This window comes from Paroedura picta, chromosome 9 (genome assembly GCF_049243985.1).
Source record: "Paroedura picta isolate Pp20150507F chromosome 9, Ppicta_v3.0, whole genome shotgun sequence".
Classification (NCBI taxonomy): Eukaryota; Metazoa; Chordata; class Lepidosauria; order Squamata; family Gekkonidae; genus Paroedura; species Paroedura picta.
Window position 1 is genome coordinate 83,669,231 of NC_135377.1, and position 15,769 is coordinate 83,684,999.

Genomic DNA, 15,769 nt, shown 5'->3' on the forward strand with positions numbered 1-15,769 from the left:
GCACCTGTGTTTAAAGGCTGCTCCTTACTTCATCCTGAAGGGCAATTAATTCTCCCTTGAGTTCGCAATAAAAAAAACAAACCTAAAGATATTAATTATTGATTTAAAGTTTGGATGTTCACCTCCAAAGGTCAGACTTCAACATCCTCATTCATTACTTGCAGAAAATGTAATATTTGCTTTGGAGAGAGGAGTGTTCTGCGGAATGGCACTTCTAACAAATGTGTCCCCTAACCTTCACTTGATACAGTACAACAGTTTTAAATAAAACTTAGCTGTGGGGGCAGGCAAACCCCCTTTCCTGGCCTTGCTTGTCCTATGTGCAGGAGCCCTTCCCCTCTCAAGTGGCTGTCACATCGCAGTGACCCACTAAAACTATTCCCAGTTACAGAGCATTTACTAAGCATGAGAAGCAAGGTAATTCCCAGAAGGCCAAGAGGACAAGGAACCATTGCTAGGTAGCAACTAGACATGAATAGATTTGCATATTCTTGGGTTTGGTTAATATAGCAGCGTTTCATCTAGTCATGGAAGAGTGACAAATACATGTATTCAGATAAATCCAGTTCACATTCAGGTTGCCAATAAAAGAAGAGAGAGAACCCTGAGGACTACTTTCTCTACTACAAATGGCCAGCTTGTCCAGCTTCATGTGTGTGGGAGTAGGAGGGCGGCTTCTCTACGGAGGGTATCTGCAGGCAACTGTGTCTCCATGGGAGGCCATGTGAAAGGACCAAGCCCTATGAGGAAAGATGGAGAGACTTGGGAATGTTCAGCCTGCAAAAGAGGAGGCTGAAAGGGGGCAGGATAGCTCTCTTAAAGTATTTGAAAGGTTGTCACTTGGAGGAGGGCAGGGAAAGGCTCCTGTTGGCAGCAAAAGACAGGACCTGCAGTAATGGGTTTAAACTACATGTACAATTGTACTGACGAAAGATCGGGGGTGGGGGGGAATTCATAGAGTAGTTCAGCAGTGGAATTGACTGCCTAAGGAGGTGGGGAGCTCCCCCTCACTGGCAGTCTTCAAACAATGTCTGGACAGATACTTCTCCTGGATGTTTTAGGCTGATCCTGCATTAAGCAGGCGGTTGGACTAGATGGCATGTATGGCCCCTTCTAACTCTGTGCTTCTATGGTCCATGGAAGGCTATATGAAAGGAAGAAGAACTGACTTTTCAATACCCTAAAGGAGTCTCAAAGCAGCTAACAAACACCTTTCTCTTCCTGTACCCACAACAGACATCCTGGGAGGTAGTAGGGGCTGAGAGAGCTCTACATAACTGCTCTACAAGAACAGCCCCAGGAGAACTGTGACCAGCCCAAGGTCACCCAGCTGGCTGCAGGTGGAGGAGTGAGGAAGCAAACCCATATTAGAGGCTGTCACTCTTGACTACTAAACCAGGCTGGCTCTCAAGAGAGAGAGGCGGGTTCAGAGGGCAGCTCCCATGTTAAGACAAAGATCCAATTCAAGGAGATAGCTCCTAGACACACATAGAGCGATGTAGTACACCTCCCCCTCCACACACACACAGAGAGAGAGAGAGAGAGAGAGAGAGAGAGAGAGAGAGAGAGAGAGAGAGAGAGAGAGAGAGAGAGAGAGAGAGATGTTCAGGCATGCTGAATTACTCGCTCCATCATTATGGACTTTGCTGTGGTACTTTTTTTTTCTTTTTGTATTTTTGTCAGTTTTCATAGTTGATGGTGTTGATCACACTTTCTCAATTTTTGTTTACTGTTTAGAAACCCCTGAAAAATTCTTCAGCCTTCGAGAAACACCCAAAGTGGTGTGATTGTGCCGAATGTGGTTGGGAAGCATCGCTATGTACGCACCCAGCCAGGCCCCTCCCCTTCCCACCCCTTCCAGGCCCATCATAGGCCATTTGGGAAGGGAGGGGCAGATCGGCAACCATATATGGTCATTTAATCCGAGAGCCAGTTTGGTGTAGTGGTTAGGAGTGCGGACTTCTAATCTGCCATGCCAGGTTCAATTCTGCATTCCCCCACATCACGGCACTGATAAAACTGTTCTGACCGAGCAGGGATTTCAGGGCTCTCTCAGCCTCACCCACCCCACAGGGTGTCTGTTGTGGGGAGAGGAATGGGAAGGCGACTGTAAGCCGCTTTGAGCCTCCTTCGGGTAGGGAAAAGCGGCATATAAGAACCAACTTCTTCTTCTTCTAAATGTTTAACAAATTATATATATATATTAACTCCCACTCCTTCGGGAAACCCTTCCAGGGCTAGCAAGAAACCCCAGGGTTCTACGGAAGCCTGGTTGAGGAAGCCTGGTGTTATATCTGTATTGAACATTTTCTATATACTATTTTTGAGGGTTTCTAAACATGACATTGCAAACCATTTATATGTTTAACACTTTTAAGTATTAGAACTGAGTTTGAGTTCAGTGGCACATCATGTATCTGATCTTGTCCACAGAAGCGGATACCCAGAACTAAACTCGGTTGTTCTTATTTATGTTACTGACAGTCCTCTTTGCTCACTGGGACTCCTAACTGACTATGCAGAGAGAATCAATGCAATCGAGATTCAATAAACAATGAAATAGGATTTGGGTTGTAAAAGCAACCAGAAGTCCCAAAAACAGGACTGGAGCAAAGCATAAGAGTGAATGTGACATATTGATGCAAAATTGTACTATAGAACTCAGCTCACCGCAACCAGTACCCAGTATTACTGATTGCAGTTCCTAATAATTTAGCTGAGTAGCTTGTGAATCATTTAGTCCAAGGTTGCCCTCTTGCCTGCATAGAAAGGCCCTCTGGATTTGTTCAGTTTTGCATAGTTTGCCAAAGCGTCTTACAAACACCTGTGACGGAGGTGGGGATGAGAGAGAGAAGAGCAGTTTTTTGCACCCTACTTTTTACTATCAGAAGGAGCCTCAAACAGCTTACTATCACCTACCCTTCCTCTCCCCCCACACCCTGTGAGGTAGGTGAGGCTGAGAGAACTTGGATAGAATTGTGATTGGCCCAAGGTCACCCAGCAGGCTGCCTATGGAATCAAACCTGGTTCTCTTTCACTCTTTAACTATTACACCATGCTGGCTCGGTGTAAAGGCAGTTTTTGCCCATTTGTAGTTTGGTGTATGCATAAGGGCTTTCTTGGATGAGCAAAGCCATCATGGCCAAACTTTGGGGGAGAGATGGTCTGACAGATACAAAGGTACATTAATTCAGTAGTTGTGAATTTCCTGCCTTCTTCATGGGGATGAACTAGATGACCCTGGAGATCCCTTCCAGCTCGATGATTCTACGATTCTAATGTACTGTGTGATGATGTGACTTGGTGGGGGAAAATGCTCTCAAGTCTCAGCTGTCATGTTGGCATTTTAAGGTGAGAGATGTTTTTTTGCCATTGCCTCCTGCTGCATTGGTGCAACGTATTGACCCCAAAAACACGGCTGAAGAGAACACAGATGTTTTAAAGGGAAAATTCATTGCAAAACAGAAAAGAGTACAAAAAGAAAGAGGCACGGGTTCACGCCGCACGAGGGAGCAGTAAACTCAAAACACAGCTTTTTGGGGTCAAACAGCAAGGATGAGAAATCATCCCTAAACAGTTGTCAGTCTGAACAATCTAGGGCAGAGTCTGCACTTACTTTCTTTATTCCATTGTCAATCCTGTTGAATTCAGATCGCTTTGAACTCGGGTCTTCCTCTTCCCCCCCCCCCCCCATTGAAACAGGAAAGTCTTCTGCACGTGGTTAGGGAGGCTCAGAAGAGGGGGGGAGGCAAATGGAGACTCTTTCTTTGTTTTCTTGAAGGGGGGGAGAGGATCCAAGAAGTCAGAGGAGGGAGGAAAAAATCCTTTCTTTTCTTGAAGGTGGGGGGGGGCAAAGAAGGCAATTTGATGGAAATTAGGGGCTTCTCCTTTAAGGCAGGCTTGTCACATGACCACCTGTAGCCAATCACGGGTCCTCTACCACGGAGTAGAGCCCAGATTTAAAACAATGCGATTTTCTGAATATATTCAGGATTAGCAGCAGTCTGAGATATTGCACAATAAAGGTAGGGTCATTCCGGATCAATCCTTCTTGCTGCAGAAGGAAAATTTAAATTGCCCCAAATCCAAACGGAAATCGCATTCTGTGTAGAGAGCAGGGACTGAATCGATCTGGGGTTGGAATAAAAGCTCCGTGCAGTTTACACCTAGATCCAACTGTAATGCCTTGACAGAGGGATACCTGATCTTCATACCTTTTACTCAGAAAAACCTTGATAATGTCTATTGTTGTGGTGGCCTTAGGAATCGTGGAAAGTCTGCTGTGGGCTGCTGCTTAATAATAACCAGGGCAGCAAACAGACCAACACATAATTGGGCCTGACTCAATTTCTAAGGAGCAGCAGGCGATTGCAAAGGCCCTGCCCCCTTTGAATAGGCTACCAATCAGAGAGACTCTGGACAAGGGTGAAAAGTTCTCAAGATGGGGAATTTCCTATCACATCAAAGGGCTCAAAAGGCTTAAATATGACAAAGCACGTGGCCGGCAGTATTCTTTGAAACTCTGAAGCCCGTCAGTTCGGTCATATGCAGAGGCACCAAACTTTCAGGGTAGCTCTAGGAGTCTCTCCTCAAATGAACTCCCCAGTTGCAAAAGGATTGAGCAGATTCTCTGGCCTGTTCTCACCACAGGAAATAATGGGGGTGAGATGGGGCATGCTCTTTGGGTGCCCCTAGAATTGGACCCCCTGGTCTACTCTTTGTGTAATTTGGAGATTCTTTTGAGGAGAGGCTCCTGCATCCACACCGCAAGTTTTGCTGCCTCTACCTCAAACCCCCACCCTCCTGGAGCCTGGGAAAGACAAAAAGGGCAACTTCTCCCCCTTTCTCTTTCACTCTAAAGTTTAAATGACCCCTTGCTCACATCGCTGAATCATGCCAAACTGTGATTCGAGCAAAAGTGATTGATCCATTTAACCTTATTGGGAAATGGCGATTCAGATTGGATTTAGTCAATTTGTGCCTGAATCAAGGCTGATTAGGCTACTTTTCAGCCAGATAGAATCAAATTGCACATGCCTACTTGGAGATCTCCCAAAATTACAACTGATCTTCAGACCACAAAGGCCAGTACCCCTGGGGAAAAACCCCTGACATCTTTGAAGAATGGATTTCCTAGTGTCACATTCCTGCTAACCTCCCTTCCCTCTCCAGACTCCACCCCCAAAGCACCAGGAATTTTCTAGCTTGGAGCCGGCAACTCTATTCTATTAAGAAGGTTGGGACCCCCCATCCCCAAGCTTGGGACTTCACCATCCTGAACCCTGCTGCTTACTGGCATGGGGCAGGGGATACCAGATGCAATATTCCTCTCATCGTGCTACTAGCTTGAAGGCTCGAAGGACCCCTCCAGTCTTTGGGTAAGGGTGAGCTTGCCAGCAACCACCTTCACATCCTTGGCAGCTCAATATGCAGGAGAACTGGCACAAAGAGGGGTTCAGGTGGTGCCAATCAGTTATTCATAAATAAAATGCAATCACACTCCCTTGGCCTCTTTGTGGGAGCGGGCAGTCTGCTATCTCATGAGGTTCTCTGAGCCAGTTTGTATCACCTTCATCTCACGATAGCAATCTATGCAGTGCCAAACGCAAAACCTGAGAAGAACGGAATGTGTTGGTTGGTGGCCAGAAAAACAAGAGAGACTCGTGGCGCCTTAAAAGATGAACATGTTTATTGTGGCAGGAACTTTGATCAGCAGACGGCACCTTCATCAGATCCCAGCGAGTTCTGAATGCGATAGCATCCGTCTGGAGGAGATTCGAGCTAATTACTTTCCGCATTTGAGGTAAGAAGGCTTGCTCAGTAGCCCTCCACAACTGTGTTACCTACCCGTGCAGCAAATCTTTCCGATCCATTGTGAGCATGCACCTTCTGGCCTGTAAGCCACTGCCGTTTCACTTATGCTTCCATTTTTACAGGCAGAGCGAGATTTTTTATTCTTTCTACATCTTGTACAAATCTATTCTCCTATGGAATCACACTTGATTGATTCCAGCCCAATTCTCTAGTTTATCAAGATCTATTTAAATTCTAATATTGTGCCAAATTGCTTGCACCCCACTTAATTTTCTGTCACTGGAAAATTGTATGTAACTATGCTCTTGTGTTGCAGCCAAAACTATAATATGAACATAGGGGTGGGCCTTTTAAGGAGCCAGAATACGTACTAATAAGCATACTGCAATTTGTTCTGAGTGGTAATGGAGCTCCAAGACTTTCACGAGGAAGTCCTTCCTGGCCTGGAGATACTTAACTTTAAACAAAACCTCACAGTGTGTAGCGTAGGACTGCCTTAAAATATGCCCCTCCAAGCTGTGTAGATCTGGAAGGTAGCAATGAACTAAACTACCCCAGGACCTTCTTCAAGTGCCTGTGTTGCCATCACCATGGATTAAGACCAGCCTCAGTGGTGATCCTGGCATCTGCCTCCCATTTACTGACCAAGGGTACAGGATGCTCTGCCCCAATTTCCTGCCTCAGAGCAAATAAGGGTGAGGAAAAAATTGCCTCCATAGTAATGCTCTAGGAATTTTCCCTACTCTGTATGGTAAAAACCATAGCAACAAGGGGATGCTGCTTAGAGAGTCACCCAGAAGTGACATCACATGGTCCCTAGACTCCACTGTCTCCTGGCATCACCCTCTCCACAACTATCCTAGCATTTGCCAAGGCAGAGGCACCCTTGGAGCTTACATTTGAACCTGGACTATGGCAGCATAGGAATGGCCGGATGAGTTGGGCATGGCTTGTATGACTGGCTAGAAGCAAAGCAAGCCCAAGTAGTTTGTTGGTACCCTGATATGGTACAGCATCCCAAGAGGCCACTTGAGTGCTAACCTGATCCAGGTGCAAAGAACTTCACAGGCATTCCATAGAATCATAGAATCATAGAGTCAGAAGGGACCTCATGGGTCATCTAGTCCAACCCCCTCCACTATGCAGGACACTCACATCCCAATCGCTCATCTACTGTAACCTGCCACCCCTTTACCTTCACAGAATCAGCTTCTCCGTCAGATGGCTCTCCAGCCTCTGTTTAAAAATTTCCAAAGATGGGGAACCCACCACCTCCCGAGGAAGCCTGTTCCACTGAGAACTTCTTCCGGATGTTTAGATGGAATTTCTTTTGCATTAATTTCATCCCATTCGTTCTGGTCTGTCCCTCTGGGGCAGGAGAGAACAATTCTGCTCCATCCTCCATACTTGAAGATGTATGGTAATGTATGGTATGGTTCCTCTGGTAATCCTTGCAATATGTTACTATTGTGGGTTGGATCCCCTGGACAATTTCCATGAACACAACAGGAGGGTTTTCATTGATCCCCCAGTTTCCTCTGCAGAACCTTGACTCTCCCTATGCTCGTTGTGGGGGGGGGAAGTTCTCTATCCACCAAGAGCAGCATTCCAGGGATCATTTGTGGCTGCAATGGGAGGAAGAGGTGAGGACATTCCACTCGAGAAATCCTTTCCATCATTGGAGATCACTAGTGGATCCACTATCTGCTGTGAGCACAAAAAGATGTTCTGTGTTTGCCTCGATCCTTGTGGAGGTACAGGCCTTTGATTTGTTTCTCTTGTATTCTAAGCCTTGAACATTTTGCCTGATTCTTGGTGCTAGTTCAGTGTTCCATCTTGGATCACAGATACCTTTCTTGCACTGCTGTCTTTGGTTCCGTCACATGTAGTGTTGGTAGGACCACTTTCTATCGCAGGTTTGAAGACCATTAGTTTCTAACCCTTTCCCCCCAGGTTGCTAATTGTGCAATAGGGAAGGGGAGGAACCTGTAATGGCCGCATCTATTCTGTTCTGTTCCCCTGAAGAAGACTTGCTTCTCCCAAAGTTTTATGCAATCAAAAAGCTCCCCCAGAACAAGCGGATACAGTTATTAGCACAAGGTGTAAACAGGACATAAACATAAATAGGATGATCCCGCTTGGTGGGTAGACTGGCTTACTGATTAGGTTGGATGATGTCACTGGCAGGAAAAACATGCTGAGCTGTTTCTCACCCACATGGTCCTTCCTACCTTGTAGTGTCTGATTTACTGAAACTTAACAATGAGCTGCAGGAATAACCATCATATTTAAAAAGCGTTAGGAATAATTCTGTTCGGATTCAGAATATTCAATATATTTATGCTTGAAGAAGAAGAAGAAGAAGAAGAGTTGGTTCTTATATGCCACTTTTCCCTACCCGAAGGAGGCTCAAAGCAGCTTACAGTCGCCTTCCCTTTCCTCTCCCCACAACAGACACCCTGTGGGGTGGGTGAGGCTGAGAGAGCGCTGATATCACTGCCTGGTCAGAACAGTTTTATCAGTGCCTTGGTGAGCCCAAGGTCACCCAGCTGGTTCCATGTGGGGGAGCGCAGAATCGAACCTGGCATGCCAGATTAGAAGTCCGCACTCCTAACCACTACACCAAACTGGCTCTTGATCATGGATTTCCCTCCATATTCCAAGTATGATGTAGCTTCATAACTTCTTTGCCCATCAACAAGTCCTATTTGGGTTCAGGCATCAGTGGTCTCCCTGGTCCGGCACTTTAGACAAGCTAATTTTGGGGTAATATGGTGCCAACCTTCGTGTCCGCAACTATTAGTGAAGCTAATTGTCTTTCACTCAGCAGCTTTTGCTCGCAGCATTTTTCTCAGCAAGGCAAACTGAAGCTTATCAGGAGACTAACAAGCTTTCCTGAATTTTCTTCCTGTACAAGCAATAAGGAAGCAATTTAATGAATTCGCCTTTCCTAGGGGCTCGGGGGGAAACGGAAAAAGCTAAAAATGGAGTGTTATTAAACTGTGTTATTAATGTAAGAGTACACATCGACCTAGAGAAGAATATTATTAAAATCTGAAGAAAACCAGAAGTAAGCTCATGGGTGACTAACGGTGCGATCCCGATTTCTCCCTTACGAGGACAGCGTCCATCACGTGAGAACATTCGCTAAGTATCTCCCCATGTTTTGATGCAGCCAGCATGGCATAGTCATTAGAGCAGGGGTAGTCAAACTGCGGCCCTCCAGATGTCCATGGACTACAATTCCCAGGAGCCCCTGCCAGTGGTTAATACGCCAGCGGTAAAAAAGGCGAATGCCATTTTGGGCTGTATCAACAGGGGCATCACATCAAAATCACAAGATGTCATAGTCCCATTGTATACGGCACTGGTCAGACCACACCTGGAGTACTGTGTGCAGTTCTGGAGGCCTCACTTCAAGAAGGACGTAGATAAAATTGAAAGGGTACAGAGGAGAGCGACGAAGATGATCTGGGGCCAAGGGACCAAGCCCTATGACGATAGGTTGAGGGACTTGGAAATGTTCAGCCTGGAGAAAAGGAGGTTGAGAGGGGACATGATAGCCCTCTTTAAGTATTTGAAAGGTTGTCACTTGGAGGAGGGCAGGATGCTGTTTCCGTTGGCTGCAGAGGAAAGGACACGCAGTAATGGGTTTAAACTACAAGTACAACGATATAGGCTAGATATCAGGAAAAAATGTTCACAGTCAGAGTAGTTCAGCAGTGGAATAGGCTGCCTAAGGAGGTGGTGAGCTCCCCCTCACTGGCAGTCTTCAAGCAAAGGTTGGATACACACTTTTCTTGGATGCTTTAGGATGGTTAGGGCTGATCCTGCATTGAGCAGGGGGTTGGACTAGATGGCCTGTATGGCCCCTTCCAACTCTATGATTCTATGATTCTATGACATGTGGAGGGCCGCGGTTTGACTACCCCTGCATTAGAGCATCAGATTAGAATATGAGAAACCTAGACATCTATCCCCAATTCTGTTGTGGACGCTTGTCGGGTGACCTTAGGCCAGTCCCTCAGTTACAGTCTAGTAGGGTTGGGCACTTCAGTGTCTGAAGCAGCCATTCCAGGCTGAAGCAGCCAGCGCTGCGGCATGGGGGGGAGGCACCAGTGGTGGAGTGCAGCCTGGCGCACACACACAGGCACACCTCTGCACCTGTGTGTGTGCACCAGGTTGCGCGCCACCACTGACACCTCCACTCCCCCCCCCCCATGCCGTGACGCTGGCTACTAGTTTGGCCCTGAGGATTATTCTTGGTCAAACCCTTGGTGAGTTCTGAAATCACAATCTACGAATCTTCGGCAGGAATTCTGACATCTTTGAAGAAGGGAGCTCCGCAGGGACCAACAGGCCTGAGTAGATCGCTTGGTACACCATGACCAAAGTAAGAGCTAAGAGGTCGGCTCTGCTCATTCTTCTGAGTAATGAGCGTTTTCTGTTCTGCCTGTTGTCTGCTTCACCCCATCTCTCAGCAGCAGAAGCTGGGTCTTACCCATCAAGGGGCACCAAGCCAACTAGGGAGGGTGTTGCCAGCATGCTAGGTAACCACACAATTTACATCAGCCGCAGAGACATGTGTTGTTACTAAGGGATGTCATAGAAATAGATATGGGAGAGCACAACAGGCCTCCCGCTCAGCCTAGCTTCCTCATGGGGGTGTTAGGATACAAGGTAATGAAACATTTTTTATGCCATAGACTCATAGAGTTGGAAGGGACCTCCTGGGTCATCTAGTCCAACCCCCTGCACTATGCAGGACACTCACAACCCTATCGCTCATCCACTGTAACCTGCCACCCCCCTTAAGCTTACACAGAATCAGCCTCTCCATCAGATGGCTCTCCAGCCTCTGTTTTCCAAAGATGGAGAACCCACCACCTCCCAAATGTTGAAAGAACCTGCAGAAATGGAGGGGAGGGGAGATTAAACAATGCTTTAATGAGGCCAGTCGAACTGACCCATGAAATTCTATTTCCTGTATTTATCATTCTCATGGTTAATCCTAGTAACATAACAAGAAATGCCATTAGGATAATAGATGTAATGTATAAATAGATATGTAATCCGAGAAGTATATCAGACCGATCAATGGAAGATCACAATGACGTTATAATGCCTGGAAGGCAGGATACTGGAATAACTACAGAAAAGTGCCCTTAAGCACATTTCTCCTTTTTTCAGCTAGTAATCACCCAAAGAAAACAGCCTGTAGATTGCTTTTCAGCCCTAATTTTTGTGGGCATTAGCAGAAGAACAGTTGGTTACCTGTTACAATCAAACCACGAGAAGATGAGAAGATGTCACTCCTTGAAATCAAACAAGGTGGCATTCTACAGAAAAACATAAACGTTTAGAACACAGACATTTAAGGCACTGTGGCTTTGTGGCTGAGCATCTGCTTTGTAGATAGAATTTCCCAAGTTCAATCCCTAGCATCTCCAGTTCAAAAACCAACAGGCAATAAATGTCTCTCTGTCTAGGACTGCCATATCCAAAAACCACCAGTGGAGGATGAAAGAAGAATAGGTTTTTATACCCAGCTTTTCTTTACCTTGAGTCTCAAAGATCGATTATGCATGGGGCGAATGTGACGGTGCAGTAGAACCAATCCCCAATCATGTATGACATCACCACCATCCTGTCCACCGCCCAGCCATGGCCCAACTCAGGGCTTCGGATGGCCTGCAGAAAAGGAGGACTGATATTTCCACATCCCCTGTGTTGCTGCGGACACCATCCATGGCCCTGCCAAGTCAGCCCTATGCGTAATGGAAGGACACCTGCAAGGACACTTCTTAGATGGCTTCTTGGCACCGAGGAGCTGAATGGGGCTGTCTCCCATACCTGTGATGGAGCGGTAGTAGCATGCTGCTCCCCTACCTTTGTGTGATGGGGTCCCCAAGCCCCCCACTCCCCCCCCCATTGCTGCTGCATGGTGTGATGGGCTTTTCGAGCCTTGGAATTGTGCATGCGCACACACAACATCGGGGCAGCCTGTATGCACTGGGGGATTCCATGCAGACTCAGGAAGCAGCATGGCTTGCTACCCCACTCCAAGGAACTGGAAGCAACCCGGCATATCCACTGCCATTCATAATTGGTCAAAGCAGCTTATAATTACATTCCCTTTCTCTCCCAGCAACAGGAACTTTGTCTGGTTGTCGAGTTTCTTCAGTTGCCCAGAAAACACAGTCTCTTGATGCAAAAGATGTGTTTATTCTAAAGCAAGAAAGTTAACTCGACAAGTACCTTGTCAGAACTGGGGTATGACAGAACAAGCACAGACTATAACAACTTTGCCCGTAATCTCTCCTGTGAGATCCCAAAATACGTGGCAGATCTTCCAAGCTCTCGACCCCCTCTGTCCACATGTTTTCTATTGAGGATCTCACCCACCTCCCTTGATGGCAAATGGCCTTGTTTTTACAGTTTGAGCCCCCTGGTGTCTTTGCAAAATGACAGAGTTTTGCATCTTCTCAAACATACATTCCTTTAATAATTGCAACAGTAAACTTGTTTCAGAGAGTGACGCCTACTGTAACAACAGAAGCAAGAACAATGCCTAATACTTTTCAAGCCCCTATAAAAACAAAGCTGAAGAATGGGATCAATGGATGTCTTTGGTGGGTAAATAAAGCCAACTCTAAAGAGAACAGCAGGATGAATTAAGGTGGAGCAAAGCTGTAAGAACCGAATTTAGTCATTGGCATTGTTCGTGGCATTGTTGTTTTTAGCCTGAGAAAGAGCATTGCATAACCCAAAATCCAGGGGTTTGCCAAGCACTTTGATCTTCGGTAATAAGCCATGACCTTTTGTAATTGGAGACATCTGGTCTCGCTGATGGTATGTTTGCACAGCAGCTGCCCACGACTTAGTAAGTCTGCAGCATTTTGTACAGCAGAAAGCATGGGAATCTCCCAAAAAGCAAGACAGTTCCTGCCCTCTTCCCCTGGGGACATTTCCCCACCACATCAGGAGGCCAGCTGCATACAAGTGACAGATTTTGTGACCCCCAAAGTGTTCCCTTCGATACATAAACGGGAGGGAGCCACTGAAGTTTAAAGACATTCTCTTATGTTTTACACGCTTAAGGAACTGTCAATTTGTGGGCTGCCCCTAAGGTCTCGTGATTCTAGTTTATTTTTAGGATCTGAAAACTATTTTGCAGGATGTTATAGCTGCTCCTCACAGTTAAGTTTCCAGCTCTTCCTCATTCTGGCTACTTTCTCAGTAGGGTGACCAGCCTGGGTGTTTTCGTGAGCTACTCAGCATGCCAGGACATTGGGGAAGGGGCCTGCATCATTCCAAATGTGAGCAGGTGTTGTCTCCTGGACTGGATGCCTCTATTTGTCTTAACCTGGGAGCTGCTTTCTTTCTTTTTTTCCTGAAATTTTATTGTTTGTTGTTATGTAAAGCATTTACAGAAAGGTAAAAGAGAGAAAAAGAAAAACGACCAGCTAGTAAATACTTATTAGTACACAGTCTATACATCGTCTATGCGTGTATACCATACATAGTATAATCTGATATTATCTCAAGAAATATATAGTCAGTTCCCATTGCATGTTAGTCCTAACCTAAGTTACTGCTGTCTTTCTTAAGTTTACAAAAAAAGAAAACCAAGAAACTTGGTTCTACGATGTTTTGTACAACAGAAAGTATGGGAATCTCCCCCAAAAGTATGGCAGTTCCTGCCCTCTTCCCTGGGGACGTTTTCATACCATATCTGGTCTTCTCACTCTCATTCCACATGGCCTTCCACAGAGACACAGGTGCCTGCAGGTCTCTCCTGTAGAGACAATGCCCTCTACTCTCATCCCCATGTTGCTGGACAAGCTGGCCATTTGTGACGAGAAAAACAGACTTTCGATTAGGCCTCTCTCTCTCTCTCCTTTTGACTGCAACCTGAATGTGAACTGGATCTTCTTGAATAAATGTAAGTCAACCCTTTTTTGTCATATATTTCTTGGGGGATCTCGTTACAGCACTCACAATTGCGTTATTGCACATGTTGAGATTTTAAAAAGGGAAAGGAGGCTGGAAGATGGCCACTTTCCCAATGGAAGTTCAAAATGTAAGCCATGAATGGACCCATGGATGATGCTGAAGAGAACCACAAATGTAGAATACCAGGAGCAAATTTGGGGTCCGCCTACAGAATTCAGTGTGGAGAGAATGTGCCAGCAAATAACAACTGTGGAAAAGGTGTGGGGTGTAGTGGCTGAGGCCTTCCCCTGAGGTAGCTTCCAGGCTCTGGGACTCAGATGTTGACTGCCTCTGAATGTGGAGGTTCCCTTGAGTCACCAACTGGAGCTGGGCCACAGGAATAGCTGCTCCAAGGAACGCCACTTGTCTATTTTTCTTGTGCATGTCTCTTGAGAGAACCAGTTTTGTGTGGTGCAGTAGCCTCAAATCTGCAAAGCCAGGTTTGATTCCCCATTCTTCCCTGACATGTGTTATGAAAACTTAATAAACAGCGTGTTGTGCTAAGTTATTGAAGTCTTTGACATTGATAAGACAACCCCCTGTCCCCCTGATCTAGGATTCAGGAGATTTATGCCTCTGAGCACGGAGATTCCCTTCAGTCATCATGGTTAGGAACCACTGCTAGATTTTATCTTCCCAGAAGATAAGCTGTTTATTCCTGTGGCCATCACTGTATCCTCTGGCAGCAAATTCAACTTTTTAATCACTCTCTTTAAAGTAGTATTTTTTTTTCTCTGTCTTGAAACGACTGTCCGCCAGTTTCCTTGGACGTCTCCCAATTCAGTTTGGGAGAAGGAGAAAAAGTGAACATGGTCCACTCTCTCCATCCCATGAACAATTGTAGAAACCTCTGACATGCCGCCCGCCCTCCCCCATCTTCTCTTGTCTAAGTAGGGAAGGTGTTTCTGCCCCCCCCCCAATCATCCCAGTTGCCCTCCTTCGTACTTTTCCCAGCAGTGCAATGCCTTTTTGGAGGTACAGGCACCAGAACTGTATCCATCCCCCACGGAAATTCAGAGTTCCACCCATCAGTCCTGCCCAGTTTTGCTCTCTCAGGGCAGATTTCTTACAGGATCACAGGATCTATGCTGCTCTGGTAGTGAACTGGCTCAGGGCAGCACACAACATATATTAAAAACATCAAAAAGCATAATTAACATTTCAAAATTTAAAATTTAGTATGTCTTGATAACTACTGGGGCTGATTCAAATGGGTAGCGGTATTGGTCTGAAGTTGTTGTTGTTAGGTGCGAAGTCGTGTCCGACCCATCACGACCCCATGGACAATGATCCTCCAGGCCTTCCTGTCCTCTACCATTCCCCGGAGTCCATTTAAGTTTGCACCGACTGCTTCAGTGACTCCATCCAGCCACCTCATTCTCTGTCGTCCCCTTCTTCTTTTGCCCTCGATCGCTCCCAGCATTAGGCTCTTCTCCAGGGAGTCCTTCCTTCTCATGAGGTGGCCAAAGTATTTGAGTTTCATCTTCAGGATCTGGCCTTCTAAGGAGCAGTCAGAGCTGATCTCCTCCAGGACTGACGGGTTTGTTCGCCTTGCAGTCCAAGGGACTCGCAAGAGTCTTCTCCAGCACCAGAGTTCAAAAGCCTCAATTCTTTGACGCTCGGCCTTCCTTATGGTCCAACTTTCACAGCTATACATTGCAACTGGGAAGAACATAGCCTTGACTAAATGCACTTTTGTTGGCAGGGTGATGTCTCTACTTTTTAGGATGCTGTCTGGATTTGCCATAACTTTCCTCCCCAGGAGCAAGTGTCTTTTAATTTCTTTGCTGCAGTCCCCATCTGCAGTGATCTTGGAGCCCAGGAAAATAAAATCTGTCACTATCTCCATTTCTTCCCCATCTATTTGCCAGGAATTGAGAGGGCTGGATGTCATGATCTTTGTTTTCTTGATGTTGAGTTTCAAGCCAACTTTTGCACTCTCCTCCTTCACCCGCATCAA